Source organism: Schistocerca cancellata, chromosome 1, assembly GCF_023864275.1.
Source record: "Schistocerca cancellata isolate TAMUIC-IGC-003103 chromosome 1, iqSchCanc2.1, whole genome shotgun sequence".
Lineage (NCBI taxonomy): Eukaryota > Metazoa > Arthropoda > Insecta > Orthoptera > Acrididae > Schistocerca > Schistocerca cancellata.
In genome coordinates this window covers 65,687,165-65,702,985 of record NC_064626.1, presented here as the reverse complement: position 1 = coordinate 65,702,985, position 15,821 = coordinate 65,687,165, and positions in this window count along the sequence as shown.

Here is a 15,821-nt window from a genome sequence, read left to right as displayed (position 1 = left end):
TTCGTTATGAAACACATGACTGCATTTTGTTTTGAAAACAACAGCAGAAGCAGATATTATTTGATAAGATTTTATTATTTTTTGTTTAGTAGATTTTGATAGATCTTGATATTTTAAAACATTTTCTCAGTTAACATTATCTTTAAATTCAATAACAAAATCTTTAGACAGTATTTGTGCATGTGATATATCATTCAAATTTAATTTATCCTTTATTTTTGATTATTTTTTGATTATTTATTTTTTGGTATCTTGATATATACCACCAATCAAACATACCTTGAAGTTCTCTTATGAAATTTTCAGATATTTCACGATGACTTTGTATATATTCGTAATCTAATTTATCTTGAAATTGTCTCATCAAAGTGTTTCTGAGGTAAAGTTCTGAATGTGTTGTGCAATGTGTGCCTTCAATACAGCTAAGTTTGCAGTCGGAAAATTGAACACATCATCTTTCAGATAGCCCCACAGCCAGAAGTCACGAGGTTTAAGATCAAGTGATTGGGACGCCCAGGCTGCAGGGAAATGTTGACTGATAATTCCAGTATTTTCGAAATGGCGCTTCAGCAGCTGCTTAACTGGACTTGTATTGTGCAGAAGTGCGCTATCTTGCATAAAAAATGATCCCATCCACCCACCCATGCTGTTGGAGAGCTGGAATGACGTGGTTGCACAAAAGACACTCATAGGACTTACCAGTGATGGTACAGGTAACAGGACCGGAAGCACTTGTCTCTTCAAATATATATGGCCCCATGATAAATGATGTTGTAAACCCGCACCACATAGTGACCTTTTCAGGATGAATTGTAGTGGTTGATTTGCGTGTGGATTTTCTGTTGCCCATATTCGCCAATTCAGTGTATTGACATATACTGTCAGACAGAAGTGAGCTTTGTCTATCTACAAAATCTTCTATGGCCAATCATTGTCCACGTCCATGCGACCAAGAAATTCTAAAGCAAAGGTCTCTCTTGCTGGCAAGTCAACAGGAAGCAACTCGAGCACATCAATAATTTTGAATGGATACAAAAGAAGGATGTTTTGTAGGATTTTACTCACCTTGCTCATGGACATGACAATGTTCAGGCTATTCTCTGTGCACCACCCATTTGCACACCATCACTTGTGTCCTCCTGCATTGCTGTGGACACTGCTTCCACTGACATCAAATCAATTCGTTTCCTCCCTCTACCAGGTTGCACCCGTCTTTTCGAATTTCCGAATCATTTTATCCAGACATGTGGCAGTCATCAGACCAACGCCTTTTTTCAAATCCTTCAGTGTCTGGAAATACTGCAGACCAATGTGTGCACATTCATCATTCTTGTAAAACAGCTTTACAAGGAAAGCGCGATCCTGCAAACATAGTAGACGTGAAAGGAGGAAAACCTGTGTACCCAGCATGCTCCTACCAACTTCAATGGGTCATGGGCATGACAGGTGTTTTCATTTGCGTGTTCTGACACGTACAGCACCATGTATTGATCAATTTTCACACTATTATTTTTCTTGTGCCATACGTTTTCTCCCTTCTCTGATAATATTCCGTTGCAATTTGACGTCATTCTGACCAATGGTGTTATTTCTACAGCATTTTGAAAGTTTAACTTAAATTATAATCACCCTTTTCTCCACGAAAGTGTTTGATTTTTAATTGGTTAGTTAAATTTTTTGTATGAAAATTACCTAATGTCTTAGGATAACTATCAAGTACTTGTTGTAATTTATTTTTTTGTTTTTTAAGCCTGAATGTGACACTTTTATTCCTATTGTTTATTATGTCTTTCTTCTTTTTCTACTTTTTGTTTAATAGAGTATGCACAACTGCTGCTCCTCCAACTCGTGAACCAATAGTAGCTAAGTATAATAATGCAGCCAATACTAATTTTTGTGTTAACCCAAAGCCTTCTTTCTCTTTTGTCACTGAACAAGGTGGCGGAGTGGTTAGCACATTGGACTTGCATTTTGGAGAAAATGGTTCAAACCTCTGTCTGGGCATCCTGAGTTACGTTTTCTGTGATTTCCCTAAATCGTTTCAGGCAAATGCCAGGATGGTTTCTTTGAGAGGGCACAGCCGATTTTCTTCCTCATCCTTCCTAATCTGAGCTTGTCCTCTGTCTCTAATGTTGTTGATGGGACATTAAACGCTAATCTCCTCCTCCTCCTTCTTTCTCTTTTTTGTTAGATATTCAATAATGTTTTTCACAACCTAATGTTATGAGTAAATTACCAAGAGTTGTATTAATCACTCTTTCTTGAGGTTCAGTTAAAAATTATCAATGCTGTGTTGGTGATCAGTATTGATTTTAATTTTAACTGACTTAGCTTTAGTTTTGCCCCTAGGTATCAAAGCATAACCAATGCTGAAGTTATTCATTTATATACAGTAGAAAACTGTAAAGGATAAATATTTTTAGATAGCACTGATATGGTACTATTGAAATTTTTATGAACCCCCACCACTTTCATCAAGTTCAATGTTCATATATCATTATCTCGTACCATACATTATTCCCCTAACTGCTGTAGCTGCTAATTTTTATTGTAATGAATCATCATAAACATACATTATTTCTTTTGCAGCTAATTGAGAGTCTTCACCTACTACATGTCGTATTTCTAAATCTTTATTATCTCTGTAGGCAATATCATGACTTTTGGAAGCTTCATCTAGTGGATTTATAACTTTATCACAATGTGCTAATCGTTCTCCTGTCTGGCAGACGCATTTCGAATAGAAGTTTGCCAATCATAGTGTTCATTAGACCTTCACCATATTTATCACTTTTCCGAACTGTGTGTGGTAAGTTATTCATAAATCTAATCAAATATGCAATTCCTTAAGGACTGTTGATTATAAGATCACTAAATTTATTTGTCAACATCTGTGTTATGGCAACCTTTTTGTCATGATAATTTTTATTTCCATCCAGTCCTACACCATGAATTACTGCTAACCTATCGATTAATTTTCTCACATCGCTCATCCAAACATAATCAACTGATTTTCTGTATATTTATTTAATAAACCTTCACCCACATTTTCATCTGAAATGTCTGAATCTATTTGATATAATCTTGGGAAATAAACAACAACAATTTCTTTTATCAAACGTTTTTATTTTTTACCTCAACTTGATTTTATCTTGTTGGTTTATCAACAGAATGTAATGCTCCTGAATTGTAGAGTATACCCACATAATTTCATAAATAACACGACCAAATTTTTCATTCATATCAGCCATAGTAATATGATTTTTTAAGAGATTCATTACTCCATCTGTGTCTTCATATTATTTTCCATCAATTGTTAATTTATATGCACTGAATTCAACTGGTAAATGTGAAAACATGTCTTAATCCAAAAACTGTATCTTCACTGTTGTTAATATACTTTAACATTCATTCAATTATATTTGACTTTTTAAACAGTACCCTAGGTTGTACTTAGTAGGAGACCATTCATACTTCAGGCTTTCATATCCTGGTAAACCTCCATGATGATGATAAGGAATGGCTTCAGTGGTGCTATTGTAACAGCTATTTTAGAAATGGATTAATAAATTTAATCCTTATTAAGTAATGAACAAGGTTGAGAGCTATCAGTTTTACTCATTCCATTTGATTGAGAAAAGGAAATGTTACCTAAGTGTTCCTGAAAAGGACGCTGCAATAAACGTAAATATAGGAGCCCAATGGCTTCATCAAAATCATGCTCAACTTTAAAGAAGCTTCAGTATTACTTGAACTGATGGTTGAAATTATACAACATAGGGCATTAATCTAATAAAAAATGATTGTTAATTATGTGGCAAAGTTATCTGATTTTGTAACCATAAATAAAGGCAGCTGCGTTATGCCTAGATTAGAGAATTTTACTTCACCATCAGCTTTGTTGTACTTGGCTTAATCTTTTAATGATAAAATAAGTGTGGAAGGACATATACTTAATAAGGGTAAGTAAAGGTCAAGAAAAGTGAAGTGCTTTATCCACTACGAATGCTTGGTGGATTTTTAAAAAGCATATAAAGAAATTATGTGGGAAAGTGATTTTTACATGGATATTTCAGTCCTGGTGATGGTCTTCTTAGTCAGCCTGATTACAATGATATTGTAATTGAAATAAACGATACTTTTCCAAAAGAAGTTAAAACCATAGTCGAATGTAAGGAAATTCCTGTGACTATTGTTAAATATGATCCAAATTACAAGCTTTTGCAATAAGAAAATATATTGAAAAATTCAAAACATCTGATATAATTTTATGAATTGCAAACTGTGGGAGTTGCTAAATTGAATGGGAATAAAAATTAAGAGCTAGATAACACTACTTTCTATAACTTAGCAAAATTTAAATGTCGTACTTCATATCTGTAACATTTCAGACAAATCTAAAAAATAATCAGTTGGCTAATTCAGTTTTATTTCTTCATATTAAGATGCACACTACACTTGAAAAATGGAAGGGATGAAGTTTTCCCTCAGGGGACAAGGAACTTAGATAATTTTCTAAAGTTTATGATGCATTTCCTGATTTTAGATGAGTTACACTAATGAAATGAGATGTAAATGTTGTTGTTGTTGTGGTCTTCAGTCCTGAGACTGTTTTGATGCAGCTCTCCATGCTACTCTATCCTGTGCAAGCTTCTTCATCTCCCAGTATCTACTGCAACCTACATCCTTCTGAATCTGCTTACTGTATTCATCTCTTGGTCTCCCTCTACGATTTTTACCCTCCACACTGCCTTCCAATGCTAAATTTGTGATCCCTTGATGCCTCAAAACTTGTCCTACCAACCGATCCCTTCTTCTAGTCAAGTTGTGCCACAAACTTCTCTTCTCCCCAATCCTATTCAATACCTCCTCATTAGTTACGTGATCTACCCACCTTATCTTCAGCATTCTTCTGTAGCACCACATTTCGAAAGCTTCTATTCTCTTCTTGTCCAAACTAGTTATCGTCCACGTTTCACTTCCATACATGGCTACACTCCATACAAATACTTTCAGAAACGACTTCCTGACACTTAAATCTATACTCGATGTTAACAAATTCCTCTTCTTGAGAAACGCTTTCCTTGCCATTGCCAGTCTACATTTTATATCCTCTCTACTTCGACCATCATCGGTTATTTTACTCCCAAAATAGCAAAACTCCTTTACTACTTTAAGTGTCTCATTTCCTAATCTAATTCCCTCAGCATCACCCGACTTAATTTGACTACATTCCATTATCCTCGTTTTGCTTTTGTTGATGTTCATCTTATATCCTCCCTTCTAGACACTGTCCATTCCTTTCAACTGCTCTTCCAAGTCCTTTGCTGTCTCTGACAGAATTACAATGTCATCGGCGAACCTCAAAGTTTTTATTTCTTCTGCATGAATTTTAATACCTACTCCGAATTTTTCTTTTGTTTCCTTTACTGCTTGCTCAATATACAGATTGAATAACATCGGGGAGAGACTACAACCCTGTCTTACTCCTTTCCCAACCACTGCTTCCCTTTCATGCCCCTCGACTCTTATGACTGCCATCTGGTTTCTGTACAATCTGTAAATAGCCTTTCGCTGCCTGTATTTCAGCCCTGCCACCTTCAGAATTTGGAAGAGAGTATTCCAGTCAACACTGTCAAAAGCTTTCTCTAAGTCTACAAATGCTAGAAACGTAGGTTTGCCTTTTCTTAATCTTTCTTCTAAGATAAGTCGTAAGGTCAGTATTGCCTCACGTGTTCCAACATTTCTACGGAATCCAAACTGATCTTCCCCGAGGTCGGCTTCTACTAGTTTTTCCATTCGTCTGTAAAGAATTCGCGTTAGTATTTTGCAGCTGTGACTTATTAAACTGATAGTTCGGTAACTTTCACATCTGTCAACACCTGCTTTCTTTGGGACTGGAATTATTATATTCGTCTTGAAGTCAGAGGGTATTTCGCCTGTCTCATATATCGTGCTCACCAGATGGTAGAGTTTTGTCATGACTGGCTCTCCCGATGCCATCAGTAGTTCAAATGGAATGTTGTCTACTCCCGGGGCCTTGTTTCGACTCAGGTCTTTCAGAGCTCTGTCAAACTCTTCACGCAGTATCTTATCTCCCATTTCGTCTTCATCTACATCCTCTTCCATTTCCATAATATTGTCCTCAAGTACATCGCCCTTGTATAAACCCTCTATATACTCCTTCCACCTTTCTGCCTTCCCTTCTTTGCTTAGAACTGGGTTGCCATCTGAGCTCTTGATATTCATACAAGTGGTTCTCTTCTCTCCAAAGGTCTCTTTAATTTTCCTGTAGGCAGTATCTATCTTACCCCTAATGAGATAAGCCTCTACATCCTTACATTTGTCCTCTAGCCATCCCTACTTAGCCATTTTGCACTTCCGGTCGATCTCGTTTTTGAGACGTTTGTATTCCTTTTTGCCTGCTTCATTTACTGCATTTTTATATTTTCTCCTTTCATCAATTAAATTCTGTATTTCTTCTGTTACCCAAGGATTTCTATTAGCCCTCGTCTTTTTGCCTACTTGATCCTCTGCTGCCTTCACTACTTCATCCCTCAGAGCTACCCATTCTTCTTCTACTGTATTTCTTTCCCCCATTCCTGTCAATTGTTCCCTTATGCTCTCCCTGAAACTCTCTACAACCTCTGGTTCTTTCAGCTTATCCAGGTCCCATCTCCTTAAATTCCCACCTTTTTGTAGTTTCTTCAGTTTCAATCTGCAGTTCATAACCAATAGATTGTGGTCAGAATCCACATCTGCCCCTGGAAATGTGTTACAATTTAAAACCTGGTTCCTAAATCTCTGTCTTACCATTATATAATCTATCTGATACCTTTTAGTATCTTCAGGATTCTTCCAGGTATACAACCTTCATTTATGATTCTTGAACCAAGTGTTGGCTATGATTAAGTTATGCTCTGTGCAAAATTCTACAAGGCGGCTTCCTCTTTCATTCCCTCCCCCCAATCCATATTCACCTACTATGTTTCCTTCTCTCCCTTTTCCTACTGACGAATTCCAGTAGATATAAATCCATTTAATTTCATAACAAACTATATCCTATCTATTTGATTAACATGACTCACACAAAGAAATTGTGACCTCACAGACGACTATGATGAAACTGGTTGCAAATCTTAATTAAAAAATTCGTGCATACACTTCAGAGTATGTAATTATGTATGGCAAGAAGAATCTCACATTTGATGCGCAACACAGGATACTAAATGAGAATTTTTAACAGAAAAACTTATTAAATGATATCTGATTTTATTCATTTTTATTTTTCTGGGTAGTTTTTTTATGTAGATTACGTTAGTATTTTCAATTTTTAAAATCGGTTAATGTTTGGCTGAGAAATTAACAAAAAGATTTTGCTCTTTGTCTCTGCATCTTATCCAACCCAACTTACTTCCATTTATTACAGATTGCTGTTTTTCAGGACACTGACCCTGTCCAAATATGCAATAGGAATTCAATTATTTCTAAAAATAAAAATGTTATAACAGAAACAAATTTCATGCACTTTAAACTTCATGCCTGTGATAGTGTCTGAGCTGTAGTGGTGCCAGCAAGCTGGCATATGGAGTTCAAGCAAATTCTATTTGAATTAATATGGGAAAATTTTTATTTTAAAAGTAAATTATTCTTTTTTAATGTTAATTTGATTAGTGTGATTGACATTGCATGTTGTTTACATTTTGTCTCTTCAAATGAAATTCAATAATATGAGGAGAACCATGTATTTAGTTCCAAAATAAACTGCTGAAAATACTACATTTTGAAATGAAGTTCAAACTGCTGTCCTGCTGCATGTATATGTTCAAGACTCTTTACTTCAGCCAAACTCTGCATACTCTACATATGTTGACTGAAGGTAGTCCACATTACCATAGGCCATTATAATGTAATGTGTAGAGAGAGTTAGCCATTTGGCGAAAACAACTAACAATCTCACCTACATATTTAATAGCAGCCTGAATGAATGGGGGCACTGCTGTTAATTCAGAAGTTAGCCTCCGTGTAGTGTTGTGTACATAGGGTCATAGGAGTCTGAAATACACAAGGTATGTGGATGGCAATGTGGAGTTGTTTTGCACTTTTTTAAAGAATTTGAAGAGTTTCATAAACATAACTATCGTAAAGTTGGGTATTGTAATAAATGTAATATGATGATAAATACCAGAAGATAAAAGACACATGTGAATGTGGTAGAAGTGGAGTCAAGTCTTGTGTCAAAAAACATGTACAGTCGACAGTTCACAGCAATTTCATAGGTGCTGAAGAATGAAAAATTATGAAAATTTTAGGCAAACAAATTTACTTTTACTTAATGCCAAATTGTAATTGTGGCTTGTCCTATATTCATGTGTAATAATGCACAACAGGAATCCTGGAATAAAAAATTAAATCAAAATAAAAACAATAATACATTTATGTCTCTCTGGGAAAATACCACTATGAAAAGCTTCATGATACAAGTAACTCAATGAGTTTTTAAGTTCAGGTGAACAACATCTCATAATTTTGCATCGGATTTCACGATAACTACTTGGACATTTATTTAATAGCATCGAAAATTTGTTTTGGAGGTGTTGGAAGAAGTAGAATTTTGTAATATTTGTTTTAGAAAGCTTTTCTTTTTCAAGTAAGCTGTCTGATAAGCAAGAGTTTAAACCTAAATTACCTTGCACTGACAGAAAAAAGTACTTACAGTTTCTGTAGTTTTAAGGCTATCTTTGATAAGTTTATTATACATTTTAAACACTTTCTTCATTTTATAAATATGTTTTTCCTCCCTTATTTTTTACTATAACTCAAATAGTTTTTATATTGCTGCGGTAGGAATTCCTTTTCCTCGAAAGCACAAAGATTTAGATACTTGGATGACTTTGTTTAGAAATTTTCAGGACACTTTGTAAAGAGATTTAACCATATTATCATCTGTGTTCATTGATGTCAATAGAGCTTTTTCTTACTTAGGAATCATGTTGTGATCCAGTTTGTAACCTGAGGTTTAGCCATGTTTAATTTCTTAGGAAAACAGTTTTAAAAGTTCCCTGTCACTGTGTTACAGAACATATACTTTTCGTTTGCCCCAGGGGTATTGTGCACATCTTCCCAGTCAGTATTAGCTAATTATCCTTGAATTACACTATGGTTTTTCATTTATTGTTCTGGTTGTTTTCGACTTATTTTTAGTATATCACGTGCTCTGATACTGAATGTCAGCAGTTGACAGTTGTAGTCCGAGGGACCAATAACTATAGGAATTACACTATCATTCTGCAGTATCGATGCACCTATAAAAATGTTGTTAATAGCAGGGTTTCTGTTCCCGTAACTGTTGTTGATAAATTGTATAGGGGTACTTAGATTCTTTGAAATGGCATATCTCTAGAATAGCTATGCTCTAAAAATTGAATTTAAATGTCCACTTAATATTACATCAGTTTTCTTGGAAGTTAAAGTGTTAAATAACGCATCAAGTTCTTTCATAAACAATTCAAAATTATGAGATGAAGGCCTGGATGTTGTGACTGATATTACTGACTTCCTATTACTGACTTTTGCAGCAGCAGTTTAAGAAAACTGATCAGTGCAGTCTGTGGATATCAACATTATTATATCTGTATTCCCTGCTAGTGTAGTGGTCATTCCTCCTTCCTCTATAACTGACCTACAGTAACTTTAACCAAAGTTCTATTCATCCAGCAACCCATATTGTCCAATAAAGGTGTATATCATGCAGGAACAAAATGAGACAACTGATTACTAAGTCACATAAAGTCTGTTTCCGAACTATAGGCATATTTTAAAAAAAAAACTCCATGACGTACTAGCTAATACAAAACTGCTTTTGTTCACACTCACAAAGTCGATTAAATCGTTAAAGCAATTTGTATGTATACACTATATGCAAACCAATTTTTCCATAAATTTGTTGTTGTCTCTTATATGTTGTCCATTTTGTTATAAAAATTTAAATGACATGCATTTATGAGTTGCAAAATAAATGACAATAAATAATTAAAAATGTGTATGACAATAACTACAAGACAGTAAAAGAATAAAATATTTACACAGCATGACATACATTGCTTTAAAATAAAATGTGTTATTTTTGCATAGTTCAGTCTCATCAGACCATTTGTTACAACTAAAGGAACTCTTGAGAAGAGTAAAATACTTTACTTTTCATCTTTTCACAGTTATGGCTTAAAATTTATTTACTAGTGATGTGTAGGGTTTTTCAGGTAACTTGTTGAAGTAAACGAGACCTGGACATTTATAGTTGTCATGGGTCTTTGCCACCCTAGCATATGTCACATTTAACGCATCCCATGGTCGTGGATTGTTCTCCTTTGAATACTTGGTTAGGTTTTCGTTTACAAAGACAGGACAGTTATAGATATACTAGGTACTCTCATCATATTTAATTTTTTGAAATAATCAGCATCTATATGCACATGCATAGTCCGCAAGTCACGATACAGTGCATGACAGAGGATACCTTATACCACTATCACACAGGGTAATTCAAGGGTAAATGTGCACACTTTGTGGGTGTAATATGCATCAAAATAAGAAGAAAACGTTAAAGTTTTGTCTCAAACTACTTTATTTCAGAGTTATGCAGTAGAGTTGGGATGACAAATCCAACACAAACAACACAAATTTAGTTCTTCTCAGAAAGAAATGACGTGATGGGACCCAAAATTTAACAAAACTACACACTGTATATTTACCCAGAACATGTTGAAAATTATGTCAATGTAGACATGCTCGACGTCTTACTACTCTAGGAATGTTATAGGCTCCACTCATCTTCTTCTGCACAGTTTCAGCTCGCTGTGGTAGTTGTGCTACATTCTCAATTGAAACACCATACATGAGCTCCTTGAGATGCTGCCAAGGAAGGAGTTCAGGGAGTTCAGATCCTAAGATTTGGGAGGCCAAGCAAATGGTCCTGCACAACCTAACCACTTACCTGGCTAAGCTGCTTTGAGATGCTCCCTCACCTCCCCACTCAAATGTGCAGGGCACCATCATGCATAAACCATTACTTGGTTAATGTAGCGAGTGGGACATAATGAAGCAGACCACCCAATCCATGTTCAAAAACAGTCGATACACTCTGTTAGTCAGGCAACATGGCGCTCAAGTAACCGCTGCCAGAAATTCTGATATCTAAGGTCGAGTATAGGTGTCCGCTCCATTACCTTCTGCAGGTGAAATGAGTTGAATCACTGTTTCTGAAGCAGGCGTCATACAGTTGATTGAGGAACACAATGTTACAGTTACACAATGGCTACTTATTGTTGAATCTTCATCTACCATTTCAAGTATGTTCTCAACAGCCATTCCATCCAGGTGAGGTCGACCTAATCATGGTGCACCACAAGTGCCATATTCCCTTTAACACCTGTCTACAGCTGCGAAAATCTAATGGTTCTTTTCTATTAGGAAACATTTCCATGTACCGTCCTCTTGATGCTCGTGCATTGCCTTTTGGTGAGCCACAAAAGAGATGCATATCCACATATTCACCGTTTAAGTACACTATAGTATAGTACACCGTGGCTGCAGTGAACTACCGATGGATTGATGAACACAGTACGTCTGGTGCAGCTACACTACAGGAGTACCATAGAGTACTACAGACCACACCAAAGTCAAGTAAACAAAGGCAGTTCGTGCTGTGATCAACTGAGCACTTGAGAGAGGTGCACAAAGCACCATCAGTCGACATGCAGGCGAACACAACATGCGAAAAGCCTGTACTGGCCCATGATGTAATGCCTACTACCAATGAAATTATCCACCATAACTCAGAAATAAAGCCGTTTCAGAAAAAACTGTATTTAGCGCTTTTCTCTTACTTTTAGGCGTACAGTACACCCACTAAGTATGTACAGTTACGTTTGAATCATCCCGCATGCATTAAAGGGACACTAGTCGATTAGTTTGTGTGTGTTCTAAAGGGTTCTGAAAAAATATTCTTTTTATGGGGGCATAAATGAATCACTCATAACCTTTTAAAAATAGACGTTATGCCCCTTTGAACATAAAGCTTAGACAGCAGCACTGACAATGCTGGATATCATTTAATACTTTTACTTGCACACCAAGGTACCAGTATCACTCATGTTCAAAAGAAAACAATATGATGCAATTATTTGGCTGTTTCACATTGTTCTCTTTGTCATCTGCACAGTTAAACATGAATTACATTGTTGGCTGGCAGTAGTGTTTGCTCATTATACGTAATGCAATGACTGATACTAAGAGTATACATATACGTAATTATTGCTAGTAATAGAAATGTTGTCTATTGCTTTAAAAACTGTAAGATGCTAATGCCTACTCCTCCTAAAATAACATGGCATAACTCATCTGTTATTCAGTTCGGAATAGGGATCACAATCTCAAAAGAAAGGTTCAAATGGCTCTGAGCACTATGGGACTTAACTGCTGAGGTCATCAGTCCCCTAGAACTTAGAACTACTTAAACCTAACTAACCTAAGGACATCACACACATCCATGCCCAAAGCAGGATTCGAACCTGCGACCGTAGCGGTCACGCGGTTCCAAACTGTAGCGCCTAGAACCGCTCAGCCACTCCGGCCGGCAATCACAATCTCAGAAGATTTCTGTTACATTTACTGATTTTGGGAAATTTAATAACATTTTACATTAATTTCCGGTGACAGGACATAGTTTTTTACCCTGGTATAGGGATTTCAGCATTATAAAAGGTAACTAAGGAAACAGAACATATTGTTTACTGCACATGACGTGATAGAGGTGATTTTTAGAAGCTCGAAGCCAGATGGAATTCTTGTTAGACAGGCTGCTGCTGCTTAAATATTAGACTTCAGGTTATGATAGCAGCTGTGCTACAGTTGTTGTTGTTGTGGTCTTCAGTCCTGAGACTGGTTTGATGCAGCTCTCCATGCTACTCTATCCTGTGCAAGCTTCTTCATCTCCCAGTACTTACTGCAACCTACCTGTGCTACAGGGAGACCATAATTTATGAAGAAAAAGTCTTCAAAAACAAGGGACGGTGACATTCTCTACAAGCACTTTTTCGCATTCAGTTTTTGGTAACACAGGACAGGGTGTTAGTCTTGCTTCTACAACGTTCGATGGACTGATTAGTCACATCTGTCATCTAGACATCGAACATGATCCGTTGTCTGCACCAGAAAAACTAGATTATCAAATTAAGTCTAATACTATCAAGGACTTGGAAAAACTCTTACATTACCTATCTGACGAACACTTACCTTCCAATGAAGATATTCTGAAGTGCCCTATAAAGAATGACAGCCAAGACAATGAGTAAATGGAATGTTAGACACTGATTATTGTTGCAGAACGATTCGTTAGTACTGTGATATGTAGAACAGCATGTGTTATATTGTATGAAATCAAGATAATGTGAATAAAAAAGAGTACGCAATATCAGTATCTTTTATGTCCTTTTTTAAAAAGATATCAGTTTACAGATTTTAATGATAACCTTTAAAACTATATGATTCTATTAATCATTGCCTTTCATGTTAGACTTGTAAACTGGAGTTAGGTGAAAACAGCAGCCTCTGCACCTCCATATGAGCCCTATCTTCTTTGCTCTTGTCTTTCGGGACCTTAGGTGACACATATTATGGATGATTTTGGATCATTTCAAGGAACAAAAAATAAGAGATATTATTCTATAAGTAGAATGTAAGTTCTGTGCCAAATTAGTCTTTTTAATGATAATTTCCAAGCAGTCAGTATACCACATGTGATGCTACCTTGTCAGTGCAAAAACGTTTGAGACTAGATTAATAAAAAATAGAGAAACGTTAAGATGGTGATTTGAATTTTTGAGATGCACTACATATTCTCCCTTGCCCCCTCGCCACGTAAGTACAATGCACAAAGCATTCACACAAATATGTGAAACCATTAAAAAGTTCTTCTTTACGATGTTACTTAACTCACACATCACGTTGGTTCAAATTTTTGTTATGTGTGTCAAAACATAGACCTTTTTGTGTGTGTCTGCACTATGTATTTGTGTGCTAGTTTTGTACTGATAACTTCAAGTCCTGTCACCCATGATGATTTTTCATAGAAAGAAAATGCCTGCCATTTACATTTCACTTAAGTTGTCACATGTGTCCACACAGAGTTTTTTTTAATTTTTTTATTCAGCAGTCGAGATATGTGGGAATCATTTAGTACACACTTTTCTCCCCTCGAAAATATTCTGGAAAATGACTTATACATTTAATTTAATGTTGCTCCAACTCAATTTCTGCCTCACCAACACTGGCACACTAAGCTCGATTGTCCATTACTTAACAATGTATATTCACCACTGACTGAATTAAATGCACATCTGTAGTTTGCAGTTAGTGCTTCAAACTGTCAGTGTAGTTACTGGGCTGAAATCACTTATATGCCAGGCATAATGTCAGTCTCAGAACTTTTTGGATCGATGGTGTATGAGACTCTTTAGTGACAGTAAATGAATATTGATATAAACATGCTTGCTTATGAAACTTTTCTTATTGGTCATATGATACTAAAATTGCATATCTTTCAACCTATCTGTTTGGCATATTTTCATTTCCTTTAGATACATTGCGTCCACTGCTTTTACTTACATAAGTAAGAAATTTGTATCTATTTGACATGCAACTTAAGGTTTTTGCTACATTATGATGATCCTTAGACACGACTTTAGTACAGTACACACATGTCAATTATGCTGTATTTAATCATTACCCTACTTTCAGCCATTTGTTTTAACTGTTAATATGAATACTAATGAGTGGTTTACATGTACCTAGTCTCATTATTGTACTTTTTATGTATTTTTATTCTCATATTCGTTTTTGTAATTGTAGGTTTGATGAAATGATGATGATTGGGACAACACAACACTCAGTCTCTGAGTGGAGAAAATCTCCGTGCCAGCTGGGAATCTAACCCGGGCCCTTAGGATTGACATTCTACTGCGCTGACCACTCAGCTACCGGGGCGGACAGGGTAAAGGTTTCTGTGCATGAATGCACTATATCCTATATCCAAATAGTGGCAGTGAATTAAATAAAGTTTTCACTGATTCTGACAATACTTTTCAGAATACAAATGAAGTGTCCAATCACATCACATCTGTGTGAGCCATGGCCAGGTTAGGAGATAAATGCAGCTTCTATCTACTTAATCTACTTTAATGTTTTCAGACTACATTTGCAGCACACATAATAGTCAGGGTATGTTTATATATGAGGGCTGTTTGATAAGTCTGGTAAATTTCCATGAAAGAACAGAACAATTTTGTTGTGCCTTCAGGATCAGTAAGCACGATTATTCCAAGGACTGTGTAAAGAATTTTAACAGTGTGCAACATACAGTTCATTGTTGACAGCCATCTCAATTGGTCAGTGTGTTGAATGTGATTTGATTGAGAATGGACAAAAGAGAGTTTCGTGGTGTTTTAAACATTTTCAGTTGAAGGATTGGACTGCCAAACAAATTCATATAGAATTGGAAGGAGCTCTTGTAAACTCTGCACTATTACTGAAGATAATTTACTTTATGATTTATGAATTTGAACGTGATCAGATAAGCACCAAACGTGAAGTGCATTCCAGGTACCCAAGTGAGGACCCCAGAAAGGAAATCATTGATAAAATTCATGATATGCAATCCAAAACAGCTGAATAAAAATACTGAGACTGTAGGCATCTCAAACGAGCGAATATCTAATATCCTGCATGTAGAATTGGCTATGAAGTACGTGTGTGCAATGTGGGTG